At 42.4% G+C, this 16,090-nt stretch overlaps 1 pseudogene; it reads left to right on the top strand.

The window, feature by feature from the left end:
- The first annotated feature begins 1,683 nt into the window (after positions 1 to 1,683).
- LOC139835653 (ATP synthase protein MI25-like) lies at positions 1,684 to 11,759 on the top strand (annotated as a pseudogene).
- Positions 11,760 to 16,090: the final 4,331 nt, after the last annotated feature.

Here is a 16,090-nt window from a genome sequence, read left to right as displayed (position 1 = left end):
GATCTTTGTTGTCGAGCCATTTCAGGAGTCCTTTAAGTCATAGGATAGGAAAAACGTATGTACATCTTGTCTATTTGAATCCTATGGGAATATGAGTTTCTTTGATTGTACCAAAGGGATTTTTCCCTGAGGGATGACCTAATGTTTTGTTCATATAGGATTTGTAGTACAAGATTCATATGGGATATGTTCCCTATGAATATAACCAATAGTGTAGAATAATTCCCGTAGGATCTAAATCCTATAAATCAAAGGAGCCTCAGTTGTTTACGTAACCAAATATAAAATCAGCGCCAACTCAATGAGATGATAAATGTTGTCGGATGAAACATGGCGTTTCTTTCAAATATAAAGAAATATCTGAAGTCTTCAATTCTACGCGTATGATAATGAATAGCTCAAGGTTATTTTACATATACTAAGATCCATGATACATCAATCTTTTTAATGCAGAGAACGATTCTATATATGTTTTTTGGTACCTAGTCCATGTTTTGTTTTCGAAATCGGCTCCACGCAGTGTTCACTAAAATAGGCGCAACTTTGTCATATGAAGTCCGTTTTAAGTACTCAAATGTTCAGAAAAAAACACATATATATGAATGGATATTCACTAAAAATCAAGGTAGGATGGCTGCCGTACCGCCCATGCTTACAAATGAGACCTTGATGGGGTCGGACAGCGTCCATTTTTTTTCGCGCATCCACCAAACCATTTCAACGAAGCGCCAAAACACCGGCGAAAATAGCTCGGGTTGCCGCCTCCAATTTTCAAATGTTCGAATTTCCCATCTTATCCTTTCATCAAAAACGTCCCCAGCGGTTCTTCTCTTATTCGGGCCAAGGCCAATCTCACCCCAGCCATTAAAACATACCACCAAAGCACGAGCGCCGAATCCCACATCTCTCACGCGTCACCCACCGAATCGGAGCATCTCGCCCGACGACGGCAGTGCACCACCGTCCCACCTCGCCACCACAGCCTCCTGACCAGCCGCTGTAGTGTCCGAGAAGACGTTGTCAAGCAAGCCGGAGCCGCTTCCCCGACGAAGGCGCACACCGCACCATTTGTGCTCCACCGTAGCCGACGCCCACCGCGCCGGATCCTGCTCAGGGACGCCGTCCACCTCCGCCGCTGCGTCGGATCTGCTTCCCGACTGCATGGTCTAACGCACGGTGATATGGGTAGTACCCGCGACCAACCGGTCCACCGCGCGAAACCAAAGCGTAAAGCCGTCCACTCCCCATGCGAAGGTTGGTGTTTAGCCGCTTCCGTTATGCATTTCATTTCCGAACATCAGTTTCGTGCGATCTGTTTTAGGGCTTGTTTGGTACTAGAGTTTTACTGGGATTAGCAGGGATAATCCGCTCCAAACTTTAAATCCCCACTTATCCCCAATGCATGTTTGGTGCTAGAGTATGAGCGAGTTTAATCCCCACTTGTCCCTACTTTTCCGCAAAATTTAGTGTATTTTTTCAATCCCCAATACTCTACCCCTACCTAGTGGATTGGGGATGGGGTTTTGTGGGTATTGGGTGAATTCTGCTGTCACCCAATACTCTAGAGTATTATCCCCACTAATCCCCACTAAAACACTGGACAGAGATCAGGTGACATGCAATAGGCATGTCACACGAGCTGATGTTGTGACATGCGACCATGTTCTGATCGTTGGACTGAAAATGGAGGGCCAGATCAACATGAACAGTAGACGCTACAGGGACAATCCACAGTGCATCGCTACAGGGACAAATCTACAGTGCATCGATACAGTACATCTGCTACAGGGTCATCTACAGTACATCACTACAGTGCTTGATCTTGTCTACTCATTTTCGATCCAACGGCCGAAAGTGCATGTTACGTAACCTTTTGTTCATCGGTGACATGCCTATGGTATGACTGTAGTAGAAGTCAAGCTGCGAGTGATTAGTCGACATTATTAAACTGCATGTTTATAAATCTTGTAATCATCAATTGGCATGCACATGGAAATCATTTATTTTGATCTACGCTTTATTCCTTTTTGAGCTATCATCTACTTGCTACTACTAATTTGCCCTTCTCTTTGCTCTACTCAAAGTTCCATGATAAATCTCGTTAGCATTTTTTTCTAATGCATGCTAAAGATACTGTAGTAGAGTACAAAGAGGGCCGAAGAGAAAATATAGGCATCACCAGTGAACAATCAAACACCTATCTTGTCTCCATCGATAACAATCAATTTTCTTATTCAGAACTTGATCCTACTGAACAAGAGTCTGAGGGAGACCTGAGTAAAGAGGATGCCCTTGTCAAGCACCCTACTCCACCCCCCAAGGTGATTGCTCGCTCTTTTCATTGGCATTATTGTTGCATCTTCAATAACTGTGATGTATCTGTCCAACCCAGCCCAAGTTATAGCATTATCATCTGCTCAGTTAACACATAATAATAACATATGTTTCATCATGTCTTGGCTTGCTGTTCTTATGTTCCATAATCGTATCAAGCATGTATATGATTTTGTTGATTGAAGTACCGTTTATCTACGGCGAGGCATCAGGGACTTCACGTAAGGACGTTTCAAATACCAACAAGGTGAAGAACATAGTTCAACAGGAAGATCAATATCTGACAGCTCACCTAAAAATAAAAAGGGTTCAAGCTGGTCATGTCAGATCACAAACAAATGCAGTGAACAGAGTAAAAACAAGGTCTCAGACTCAGAGTCACTCTAATCTAGTTGAAAATGATGACCAGGCAAAAAAAATATTGTAATGCGAAACACCAACATAAAAAGCTTCGACCTAACCCCACATCGGTTGGTCTAAAAGCTGTAGACGGAGCAAATACCAAACCACATGTTCCCCAGCCACCTGTTGCCAATCCAGTTACCCAAGAACAATTCACAGCAGACCCAGTTTCAACAGCAGGTTCTCAACACCTAACTAATCACGATCGCCATTGGACATTTAGTCTGCCGGAGACAACTTCTTCCTTAAAGATGATGGTGGGGCCGAATTAGGTACGTGTTCCCTTACATGCTCCGTTACATAAATACCTTGATAGCTTGATGTAATGCTTAAATTTGCAGTTCCACCACGACCAAGAAAACGAAGGGGGCCAACGACTTTGAAATCACTTAAAAATAAGATTGCCCGAATGGGAACAAGATTTACCATCACATCAGTTATAGCAGGTATCAGAAGGCCACTGGATCCACAAGAATCATCTAATATAGCATCGATCACAGGCATTTTTGTCAGGACTCAAATTCCTATCTTTCCATCATGGAAACAACACGTAAACACCCCTTCCCATTTTGAAGGTTTACTGCACATGTTACATGTAAGTCATTTTTGTAAACAATACCATGTTGCTCGTTCACATTCCCTCTAGCTTTCTGTTGGCTAGCTATCTAACACATGAACGGTTCCCATTGTTGTAAACAGACATGTCTTGAGTTTGATGATGACATGAAGAATGTAATCACTGTTATCAGGAGCATATTCTCTTCAGCGTTGCGCCAGGAGCGCCATAGGCTAAAGATGAGATACTTTGCTGGGAGGACTCCTAACGATATTCCAACAACCTCTCCTATACTACAGATGACTGATGATCAATGGTGTGATCTTGTTGAGTATTGGTCTGCTCAAAAGAATTTGGTATGTTCTGTGAAGACAGTGAGACAAGATCACATTACTGATTCCTTTTTAAGCATGTGTCTCACAAGTCTTCATTTGTAGTTCATCGCTCGAAGTAACATGCGTGCTCGTAATAATGTACGTTTACAACAGCGTACAGGATCTCGTAGCTTGATTGGACACCTCTACTGTATGGTAAGGAATGTTATCTGTACAACTATATTTAAATTAGTAAATCATTTAGAATTTATAGATGCACAATATACATCGTAAATTGATGTCTCTATTTTTTTTTTTTTTTTTTTTGAAAACTTTCAATTGTCGCATGTCGGCATGTGACGTGGTTGTGAAACTAATTTATATTTTCTCTTGCGAAAATATCAGAAGGCAAGGCAAGCATACTGTGAGAGTACAGACGGAGAGATGAGTCTACTTGAGCAATTCAAGGTGTGCAGAATGACGAGAAATGGTTTATTTGGACATTTTGCACAGAGTGTTATTGTAAGTATTCTCTACTAATGTCAGTTATGGTTTTCAATTGTATGCAGAAATATCTTGTCATATTTGTCAAGCTTCATGCACTAGCCAACACAACCAAATGTCCGAACTGGTGGAAAGGGCTAGTACAATTCACTTATATACTTCTCAGCAATATCATGCACATTACGAATTCTACACATGGATCCATGCATATTTTTATAGTCCTGCTATTACGTGTTAGCAATAGAAGACATGTCAATATGATGTAACATGCTCTTACTAAAATGTATATGCGGTAATCAGCCATGCCAGTTTGTAGGATTATTAGAGGTAGTTCATACACATGTCTTCACATTATAATCTCTTCTCTTACACATGTGTAACAACTGAAAACTCCTCAGTCTGACATGAAAGTGGAGCTGGCAAAACCATAGAAAGATGGTATAGAAAAAACCCAGGAAGAATGTCTGAATTCATTTTCCAAGGTACTACAATGTCATGGTATAGCCAACAACACATTTCTGCGTAATCTTTGGGTTCACAACTAATTTGTCGAGGTCCAAGTCCAAGTCAAAGCCCAAGCGCAGGTTGAGGTCCAAGTCATTGTCTTTTTATGTTCTCGAGGAACTACTCAAAGAGGAACGAGCAATAGTGGCTGCACAAAGAGTAGTCATCCACCGTATAACTGCAGGATTAGAAGCAAGTCAAGCCCACCTGGGCAACATCCTGAGAAAGTGTGGGAGATCTTTGAATACCACAGTGAACAACGACGATCAAAGGTGTCCCTTGGTTGTGTGAAAGGGTTTGTGATGCTGAACTATTTTGTTGGTGCGTCTATGTGAACTTGTTATGTAACGGGTGGTTGTTTCCTTTGTTATGTGGATTATATGAAAACTGAATGGATTGGATGCACCAATATTTAATCAAGGTTTAATCTGATTTGTAGTATTTTTTATATTGCGCTGCATGGGAAAAGTATAACTATTAGTTGGCCCATTGGTGACCATTTTCATACATTATTTTAGTTGATGGGTCCTTGTCCTTGTATCCCTGAAAGGAGGCAGTACTACAGTAAGCTACCAATTTTTCTAGTACAGTATTTTTTTAGCGCCAACTAAATTGAAAATATCATCAAGCGCTACAATCTCCCGCCAATAAAATCCAAAATATTCGCTACGCGTTTTAAATTTAAGTTTTTTAGGAGATAGTACATGGGAACTGATTTTGGTTGTGATTATGACTTGATGTGACCGTATAGTAGTGTCATGCGCATGCGGGAGTGGTGTTTTGAAACATAGGAGCATATGCTCCCTCCATTTTGAAATGCATCTTACACATATTTTGAATTTCAAAAAAATGAAACAAAAATTCGCATGTACATCTTCTCGTGCTACGCCCTTACAAAGTTGCGACTTGTCATGTGACGTGTGTAAAAAGATAAAATACAGTACTAAAAATAATGCTTTTCACAAGATAAGTTTTCTCTTTTTTACATAGACCACAAAAAATATTGGTTTTTCGTGAAACTTGACGAACGAACATATATTATGAATATGTACATGTAAAAATTTTTGCTAATTTTTTCGACATTTTAAAATATGATTTTTTTGGTAGAGGGAGCATATGCACCCGGGAGCCAAATTGAATTTCCGCATGCATATGACACTACTCTATGTTACTACCTTCATAATGCATAGTAACTTAGATGTAGTACTATCATGCATGATTGTTTTAGTTAGTATGTAGACTCATTCTATCTTGAAAAGTGTTATGGTAACATAGCTAGTTACCACAACCAGCTCTATGTTAATACTCCTTAGTTACTCCCACTATGAGTAGTCTAAGTAGCATGGTCTACCAGGAAGTAGATCCTCTAACGTGCAAATGAGACAAGTCGGGTAAGCTACACCTCTCTAATTTTCCTTCTCCACATCTACATGATTAAGTCTAATTTGATCTAAATTAACTTCCATAATATATGTAAGCCATATGCATTTACGATAATTAGTAACAATCAAAATTATGACTATCTTTTTTTAATATTTATACGATTTTTTTATACAGTAAAAATATACGGTGATTGCTACAGTAAATACGTACAGTATTTGTTACATTTTCCTGATTTTTCTTCTACGTTTTGCACTACTTAAGCACTGTGCTTACCTGACTTGTCATCTCTATGTTAGAGGATATGGTTCCGGTCTACCCCTGGCCTTATATTACAATCACGAGTATATTACTTGGACCATCTGTACAACATACTTTTGTTGCTCCTTGCAAAAAAAAATACTTTTGTTGCGACTGGATTATTAATAAAGGCCGTGTGCATCACCACGATGCAGAGGCTGGGGTCATATCCCCTTATCGAAGAAAAAAAATTACTTAGACCATAGCCTTATTCAAAATCAATTCTTAGTCAAGCTGCAAAATCTCCTAGTACCAATCCCGAAATATTTCAGAAGGGCTTTTCAAAATTGATTTTCAAGATATATCATGATTATGATCGCGGTAACCGATTTTCAACGTGATGATGACTTGATGTGACACTTGGCCGTACTAGTACGGTCTCATATTTTTGTATTACTTGGACTGTAGCCAAATTCGAAATCTCATTCCAGCGGCAAAACTTCCCGCCCGAAAAATACAAATATTTCACACGCCTCTAACTTCCCATTCTACCCTCGTAAAGATGACAACAACGTCCATGCATAAGTCGGTTGGTGGGGGGTCTACCCGTCATTTTTTTCGATCACCACCTCCCTAGCTCCGAAACTCTCCAAAAAAAATTCATTTCCCTCACTCTCTCCTCTGAGACCACCCACCGGAACTTCCCAAGTCCCTCTCTCTCCCACCTCCACGACCACCGCACCGGAACATCCCCACCGGACTTCCCTGGCCTACCCGAGGCCTCGCGATCCTCGTCATCCGGCTGTCTGCCGGAGCCGCTTCATCGACGCCGTCATCAACCGGACTGGATCATCCCCGCCGAACCTCAAAACCATATACTCATCCAGCAGTCTACCGCAGTCGCTTCAGCTGCGGTATCATCCACCCCACTGGAGCCGCTTCGCCGGATCCGTCGTCCACCGCATCGGATCTAGCTCACCGACACCGCTGTGCATGAACCGGATCTGCTTCACCGGCGCCTTGCATGATCTAAACTCTTCTACTGTCGCTTTTCTATTGCTTGCCTGCAAGTTCTTGTTTAATCTTGGGGGAACCTGTTTGTGCTAACGACGCGCCGTTACGTTTTTGCAGATGAGATGAGTAATCATGAAGTGTAATGGCCGTCTCTCCAACCCCAAGTAGCACATGTAGCGTACTTCATCACCGGATCTATCAACCCCAGGAAGATCTGCTGTGACTCCCACAGAGTGCTTCTCCTAATGTAAGTCCCTTGTTTTAGCGCCATGTTCTGGGTTCAGATGCTTGTTTGTCTGTAGCTCTTTTAGTTCATTCCTAGCTATGACCGTAACACGTTGCTATTTTCTACTTCATTGCTAACTTTAAGCGATTGAACATTTTGGTTTGTATTCCCTGCTCTGTAGATGTAGCCATCATAACTTCTATCTTGCTCAGTCGTTGTTACAAAAATTATAGGTATTATAGTAACATCCTGCTATTATTTAGTTCATGGCCAATTTTAAGTAATTGCACATGTTGGTTCGCATTCCCTGCTCTATAGCTTTTGGCATCGTAACTTCTATATTTGGTTTACATTCCCTGCTCTGTAGATCTAGCCATCATAACTTTATCTTGCTCAGTCGTTGTTACAAAAATTATGGCCTGCTACTATGTTGTTTGTGCCAATTTTTTACTCTATGAACATGTTGGCTTGCATTCCCTGTACTACAGGTGATGCCATTGTTTTGTATCTAGTTCATTGTAAGCTAACAAAGTAAGGACTTAGTTTGGCATGATATCACTCTGCTATCTAGCCTGTAGTACAAATAAACTTGTCATACTACTAGATAATAATTTTGCGTGCCATCTTGTTCTTCAAAAGCTGCATTATTGACTTGTTTCCCTGACTTGGCATGACCCTCACATATGGAAAGCTGAACATATTGGTTTGCATTCCCTCTTATACAAGTTCACAGGTGATCCCACTATATTCTGTATCTGGTCCATCCTAAGCTCCAGCATTAACTATCCTCTATGTGTTGCTCATTACAAGTTTATATCCCGAAACATCTTGATTTGCATCCCCTTCACTATAAATTCAGGAGTATTATTTAGTTCACGGCCAAAATGAAGTAATTGCACTTGGCACATGTTGGTTCACATTCCCTCCTCTTTAGCTTTTGCCATCGTAACTTCTATTTTTGGTTTACATTCCCTGCTCTGTAGATGTAGCCATCATAACTTCATCTTGCTCAGTCGTTGTTACAAAATTTATAGCCTGCTACTATGTTGTTCATGCCAATTTTGTACTCCCTGAACATGTTGGTTTGCATGGGACTCGACAGTAGTAAGTCTGCTGTTTCATTCTAACATGCTCTGTTATATTGGCTGTTGGTATGCGGCATGCACTCTTTGTTTGCTTATTGTGCACATTACAATGATCTTGTTATAACGACGAAATGATGAGTTTCAAATTCTTTGGCAAACAATATTGCAGTGTCTTTGTGTTTCCATAGTTGCTGTCTTAACTTGTAATGTCTTTGTTTCAGATATAGGTGCTGCATGGACAACTTAAAAGATTGCCGGATCGCTTCATTGTATTGCTAGGTTTAATTACCATTCAATTTCTCTGGGTTCTGTAATATTTTTTCAAAGCCTTGCAGCTGATGTAATATTTAGTTAGTTTTTATAGTTCTTTCGCGCATTTTTTCTTTGGTGCTTGTGGTAAGTGAGGCTATCCGACAGAAATCAATGCTGCGTAAATATTCTCAGTATCTAAATCACGAATTCCCATCCCTTAAACGGCCCAATTAAGCGAAATCACATATGTGCCGGCCCGCAAAATCCTAAAGCGCCTATTACGCCGGCATATAAACAACAACTAAACTGGCCCACTTACTTATTGGGCCAGCCCACTTGATTTACGGTGGACCCCACACTCTAATTGGGCCGGCCCACTTGCTTGAGGGTGGACCCCACCCTCTTTGAGGCTCTAACTGGCTGGCCCACTAACTAGTTGGGCCAGCCCAATTGCTTTTGTGGTGGACCCCACATATTAAATGGGCCGGCCCTTTAAGACCAAAGTGGGACCCACCAGTGTTTTTGGCCCGGCCCACTATCTTGTTGGGCCGGCCCACTTGCTATATGGTGGACCCCACATACTAAACGGGCCGGACCTTTAAGAGGAAAGTGGGACCCACCTGTGTTTTTGGCCCGGCCCACTAGCGTGTTGGGCCGGCCCACTTGCTATATGGTGGACCGCACATACTAAATGGGCCGGCCCATTAGCAGGAAAGTGGGACCCACCTGTGTTTTTGGCCCGGCCCACTATCTTGTTGGGCCGGCCCAATTGCTATATGGTGGACCCCACATACTAAATGGGCCAGCCCTTTAACTGGAAAGTGGGACCCACCTGTGTTTTGGCCCGGCCCACTATCTTGTTGGGCCGGCCCACTTGCTATATGGTGGACCCCACATACTAAATGGGCTGGCCCTTTAACAGGAAAGTGGGACCCACCTGTGCTTTTGGCCCGGCCCACTGGCTTGTTGGGCCAGCCCAGTTGATCTAGTGTGGACCCCACGTACTAAATGGGCCGGCCCGATAGCAGGAAAGTGGGACCCACATGCTAATTGGGCCGGCCCAATAATTTTTTGGGCCGGCCCACTTGCTTTAAGGCGGACCCCACTTGTTAAATGGGCCGGCCCGATAACAGGAAAGTGGGTCCCTCATGTCTTGTGGGCCGGCCCTTTTGCCTGTTGACCGGTCAAACTAGTGCATTCGGCCCGGCCCACATGCTTAGTGGGCCGGCCCATTAAAGTTTTGACCAGTCAACTTTAGAGTTAGGCCCGGCCCACGTAACTAATGGACCAGCCCAGCTATATAGTTGACCGGTCAAACTAAGTCAGCTGGCCCGGCCCGTAAACTTAATGGGCCGGCCCGCTTAAGACGTGGCAGGCCTCGTGTGGGCCTACCATCTACCACGGGGTTTCAGCCGGTTAACGCCGTTAAGCGCCGCGATTAACAGCGTCTCGCCACGTGTCGGTTGCATGACGTCGTGATCAACGGGCTCCCGGAAACACTTGGGCAACGGTCCGATTTTCCGTGGCGGAAGGGCGCCCAAGCGCGACGGACCGAAAAAATCGTCGTAGGACTTTGCCTGACGCAGTTTCCACAACAGAACCCATATCGTCGGGTTAGGCCCATAGGCGACGAAAAATACCCCTTAGCGGACGATTTTGAGACGTTGTCTATCAGAACTTTTCTTGTAGTGTTAGTTAGGTGGTGTGTTCTGGCAAATATGCCACAAAATTATAATGGTACCTGTCAAAGACATAATCGAGCGGTGTGTTTCAGCAAATGCCGGAAAATAACAGTGTCCTGTAGCAAACTTTCCCCTGAATATATGTAACGAGTTCAAGAGTACAATCTTAGGTGATAAATGGCTATTAGCAAATTCCGAGAAAGGGATCAATTCAGACTGGGGATGCATAAACAGTTTGCCTTTTCACTCAGCAACTCCAGCTCCTAGGTGCAAGCGGCAAAACATATTAAATCATATACATGGACCAGATTACCAATATGAAAAATAGTATTACCTCCGTTTCGAAATACAAGCTTTTAGATTTCTAAAAAAACTTACGGAGGTAGTAACTAGCAAGAGAGTCCATAGATAATCTGAGAGTGAAAATATCGATATGAGGGAATAAAAAATACCAACTACATGAAGGATTTATACGTCATATATTCTTCTGTGCCAACACACGGGCATTCAACTAGTGAGAAATAAATGTTTAATGTCACGCATACACAAATGGAATAAGAATTGTTGATCATTGGAGGCCACTGCTCGCATTTGCTACTATTCCATCTATTTGTCCATCAAATCCGAAGAAGATCTCAATCTATAATGAAGCAATGATATTAACTCGTTCGTTTATAGCCTTTCTCAAATTCACTCGGAAGAGTTTAGGTAAGATTTTCAAAGAAACTCTCGAACGGAAGATCTCTACTATTCAAGAAGAATTGCAGCAATTCTTTGATCCTAAGAAGTCATTTTGGACGAATGCAATGAACATCGACGATTACATAGGATCAACTTGCAAATTTGCAGCACCGTAGTAGAATCATTACCAATGGGATGTCGTGCACCTAAGTGCGAAAAGGTAGTGCAAGATTTGTTATGCCAAACCTAAATGTAAAGTCAACAACACTTCTAAATGCCACTTCTTCCCATGACATCCGTTTTTAGGACGATATAGTCACATGTTTTCACTTTTCAGTGAGTGAAAGATTTGTATCTGGGTCTACGTTCAAAGCTTCTACCGTTGAACAAATTCAAGAGGCCTTCATAGCCATATACCTAATTTGAGAAGCCTTGATAGTCCTAAGAAAGGTGAGGATGGGGGTTCTATTTAGGAAGAATAAGAAGAGGTCGTCGATGAGATCTTGTTGGAGCTGCTCATGGGTGGCCTCGTGTTCCCAAGATTTTCATAGAAGCACTCCAAGTCCAAACCACTCTCGTCTTTGATGATCATGTTGTGAAGAATAATACAACATGTCATGATGTTTCTGAGGGTTTTGATATCCCAAAAACGAGCAAGACCACACAAACGAAAGCAAATCTAGCTTGCAAAACACCAAAAACTCTCTCAATATCCTTTCGGGCAACCTCTTGTGCCTTGGAAAATGCAGCTTATTTCCTTGTTTCTGGAAGACGAATGTTCTTCACTAAAGTTGCCCAATCAGGATATATGACATTGGCTAGATAGTAGCCCATTGTGTATTCAGGATTCATGACGTTGTAGTTGCAAGCAGGAGCTTCTCCATGGACATTGTAAGTTTAATTTGGGTGGAAAATTAAAACACGGCGAGCTCACTCGCAAAGCTTCTCGCAAACGACATGCCCCGCTTGATCTGTATCCCGGTGGCCATACGCAGCCCACCGGCCGCCTTTCTTTAAGCAAAAAACTTAATGCGGTAGCAGCGTGTGCAGGTAGCATGCGACCAGTAGCTGTGTTTATCGCTCGCATGTTGTTTTCCCACGCGAGTAGTAGTACATAGCAGTGGCGAGATAGCATTCGCGGGCGTGGGTTCCCGACCAGTAGGAAAATTCCACACGCGGGTAGTAGCGTTTTTCCTACTAGTGCACATACCTATTATATGTGCTCACCACATTCAAATATTGTGAGGTTACCATAACACACACCAAAGAGGTTATTAGAACTATATTACATATCATATGGACATCTAAGTGAGTACTTAGTACTTAACTACATGCATCATATAGCTAACATACTAGTGTTAGAGCAAGATTAGTATCATAATTGTGTGTTTTATATCGGCAAAAATAATGAATATGGGAATGACGTACATGCTATTTTGTAATCCAAATTAATATAAAAAAGAAAGGTTAATTCCTGACAAGCGAACTAGAGTCATAACCGTCTATTTATATTTTGTAAGCCGCCTGCTATGGCTAATCTCTTCATAAGATAACCCACAATATTATAAACACTCCTCAATATAGTGAAATTTTGTTGCCTTGCGCCCGTAGTTTTTACCTCACTTTGTTGGAGAGGGTTTTTGATACGTCTCAAACATATCTATAATTTCTTATGTTCCATGCTAGTTTTATGACAATACTCACATGTTTTATATACACTTTATATCATTATTATGCATTTTCCGGCACTAACCTATTAACAAGATGCCGAAGCGACAGTTCCTGTTTTCTGCTGTTTTTGGACTCAGAAATCCTACACAGGAAATATTCTCGGAATTGGACGAAACAAAAGCCCAGGGTCTTATTTTCAACGGAGCCTTCCAGAAGTCCGAAGAGGAAACGAAAAAGAGCCGAGGTGGCCCCACACCACCTGGCGGCGCGGCCAAGGAGGGGGGCGCGCGGCCCTAGGGTGTGGGCCCCTCGAGCCTCTCCCGACTCTGCCTCTTCGCCTATTTATTCTCTCCGTCACGAAAACCCTATTACCGAGAGCCACGATACGAGAAAAGTTCCAGAGACGCCGCCGCTGCCAATCCCATCTCGGGGGATTCAGGAGATCGCCTCCGGCACCCTGCCGGTGAGGGGAATCATCACTCGGAGGACTCTACATCACCATGATCGCCTCCGAACTGATTCGTGAGTAGTTCATCCTTGGACTATGGGTCCATAGCAGTAACTAGATGGTTGTCTTCTCCTCTTGTGCTATCATGTTTAGATCTTGTGAGCTGCCTATCACGATCAAGATCATCTATTTGTAATGCTACATGTTGTGTTTGTTGGGATCCGATGAATATGGAATATGCTGCTTGTGACGGTAAAGCACACGTCCGTTGGGAACCCCAAGAGGAAGGTATGATGCGTAGAACGGCAAGTTTTTCTCTCAGTAAGAAACCAAGGTTATCAAACCAGTAGGAGCCAAGAAGCACGTTGAAGGTTGATGGCGGCGGAGTGTAGTGCGGCGCAACACCAGGGATTCCGGCGCCAACGTGGAACCTGCACAACACAACCAAGATACTTTGCCCCAACTTAACAGTGAGGTTGTCAATCTCACCGGCTTGCTGTAACAAAGGATTAGATGTATAGTGTGGATGATGATGTTTGCAGAAAATAGTAGAACGAGTATTGGAGTAGATTGTATTCGATGTAAAGAATGGACCGGGGTCCACAGTTCACTAGTGGTGTCTCTCCCATAAGATAAATAGCATGTTGGGTGAACAAATTATAGTTGGGCAATTGACAAATAAAGAGGGCATGACCATGCACATACATGTTATGATGAGTAGTGTGAGATTTAATTGGGCATTACGACAAAGTACATAGACCGCTATCCAGCATGCATCTATGCCTAAAAAGTCCACCTTCAGGTTATCATCCGAACCTCCTCCAGTATTAAGTTGCAAACAATAGACAATTGCATTAAGTATGGTGCGTAATGTAATCAACAAATACATCCTTAGACATAGCATTGATGTTTTATCCCTAGTGGCAACAACACATCCACAACCTTAGAACTTTCTGTCATTGTCCCAGATTTAATGGAGGCATGAACCCACTATCGAGCATAAATACTCCCTCTTGGAGTTACAAGTAAAAACTTGGCCAGAGCCTCTACTAATAACGGAGAGCATGCAAGATCATAAACAACACATAGATGATAGATTGATAATCAACATAACATAGCATTCACTATTTATCGGATCCCAACAAACGCAACATGTAGCATTACAAATAGATGATCTTGATCATGTTAGGCAGCTCACAAGATCCAGCAATGATAGCACAATTAGGAGAAGACGACCATCTAGCTACTGCTATGGACCCATAGTCCAGGGGTGAACTACTCACACATCACTCCGGAGGCGACCATGGCGGTGAAGAGTCCTCCGGGAGATGATTAACCTCTCCGGCAGGGTGCCGGAGGCGATCTCCTGAATCCCCCGAGATGGGATTGGCGGCGGCGGCGTCTCTGGAAGGTTTTCCGTATCGTGGCTCTCGGTACTGGAGTTATTCTCGACGAAGGCTTATGTAGGCGGAAGGGTAGGTCAGGGGGCGCCACGAGGAGCCCACACGCTAGGGCCGCGCGGCCCCAGGCCTGGCCGCGCCGCCCTACTGTGTGGTCGCCTCGTCGCCCCACTTCGTTTCCCTTTCGGACTTCTGGAAGCTTCGTGGAAAAATAAGATCTTGGGCGTTGATTTCATCCAATTCCGAGAATATTTCCTTACTAGGATTTCTGAAACCAAAAACAGCAGAAAACAGCAACTGACTCTTCGGCATCTTGTTAATAGGTTAGTGCCGGAAAATGCATAAATATGACATAAAGTATGTATAAAACATGTGTGTATCATCAATAAAGTAGCATGGAACATAACAATTTATAGATACATTTGAGACGTATCAAGCATCCCCAAGCTTAGTTCCTACTCGTCCCGAGTAGGTAAACGATAACAAAGATAATTTCTGAAGTGACATGCTATCATAATCTTGATCAATACTATTGTAAGCACATGTAATGAATGCAGCGATTCGAAGCAATGGTAAAGACAATGAGTAAACAATTGAATCATATAGCAAAGACTTTTCATGAATAGTACTTTCAAGACAAGCATCAATAAGTCTTGCATAAGAGTTAACTCATAAAGCAATAAATTCAAAGTAAAGGCATTGAAGCAACACAAAGGAAGATTAAGTTTCAGCGGTTGCTTTCAACTTGTAACATGTATATCTCATGGATATTGTCAACATAAAGTAATATAATAAGTGCAATAAGAAAGTATGTAGGAATCAATGCACAGTTAACACAAGTGTTTGCTTCTAGGACAGAAAGAAGTAGGTGAACTGACTCAACATAAAAGTAAAAGAAAGGCCCTTCGCAGAGGGAAGCATCGATTGCTATATTTGTGCTAGAGCTTTGGTTTTGAAAATAAGAAACAATTTTGTCAACGGTAGTAATAAAGCATATGTATCATGTAAATTATATCCTACAAGTTGCAAGCCTCATGCATAGTATGTTTTAACCAAGTGTCACAAAGGGGTACCTCTATGCCGCCTGTACAAAGGTCTAAGGAGAAAGCTCGCATCGGATTTCTCGCTATTAATTATTCTCAACTTAGACATCCATACGGGGACAACATAGACAACAGATAATGGACTCCTCTTTTATGCATAAGCATTCAACAATTATTAATTTTCTCATATGAGATTGAGGATATTTGTCTAAAACTGAAACTTCCACCATGGATCATGGCTTTAGTTAGCGGCCCAATGTTCTTCTCTAACATTATGCATGCTCTAACCATTCTAGTGGTAAATCTCCCTTACTTTAGACAAGATGGACATGCATAGCAACTCACATGATATTC

Source organism: Lolium perenne, chromosome 2 (genome assembly GCF_019359855.2).
Source record: "Lolium perenne isolate Kyuss_39 chromosome 2, Kyuss_2.0, whole genome shotgun sequence".
Lineage (NCBI taxonomy): Eukaryota > Viridiplantae > Streptophyta > Magnoliopsida > Poales > Poaceae > Lolium > Lolium perenne.
Note: the sequence above shows the minus strand (reverse complement) of the source record. Positions and strands in the feature narration are given on the sequence as shown.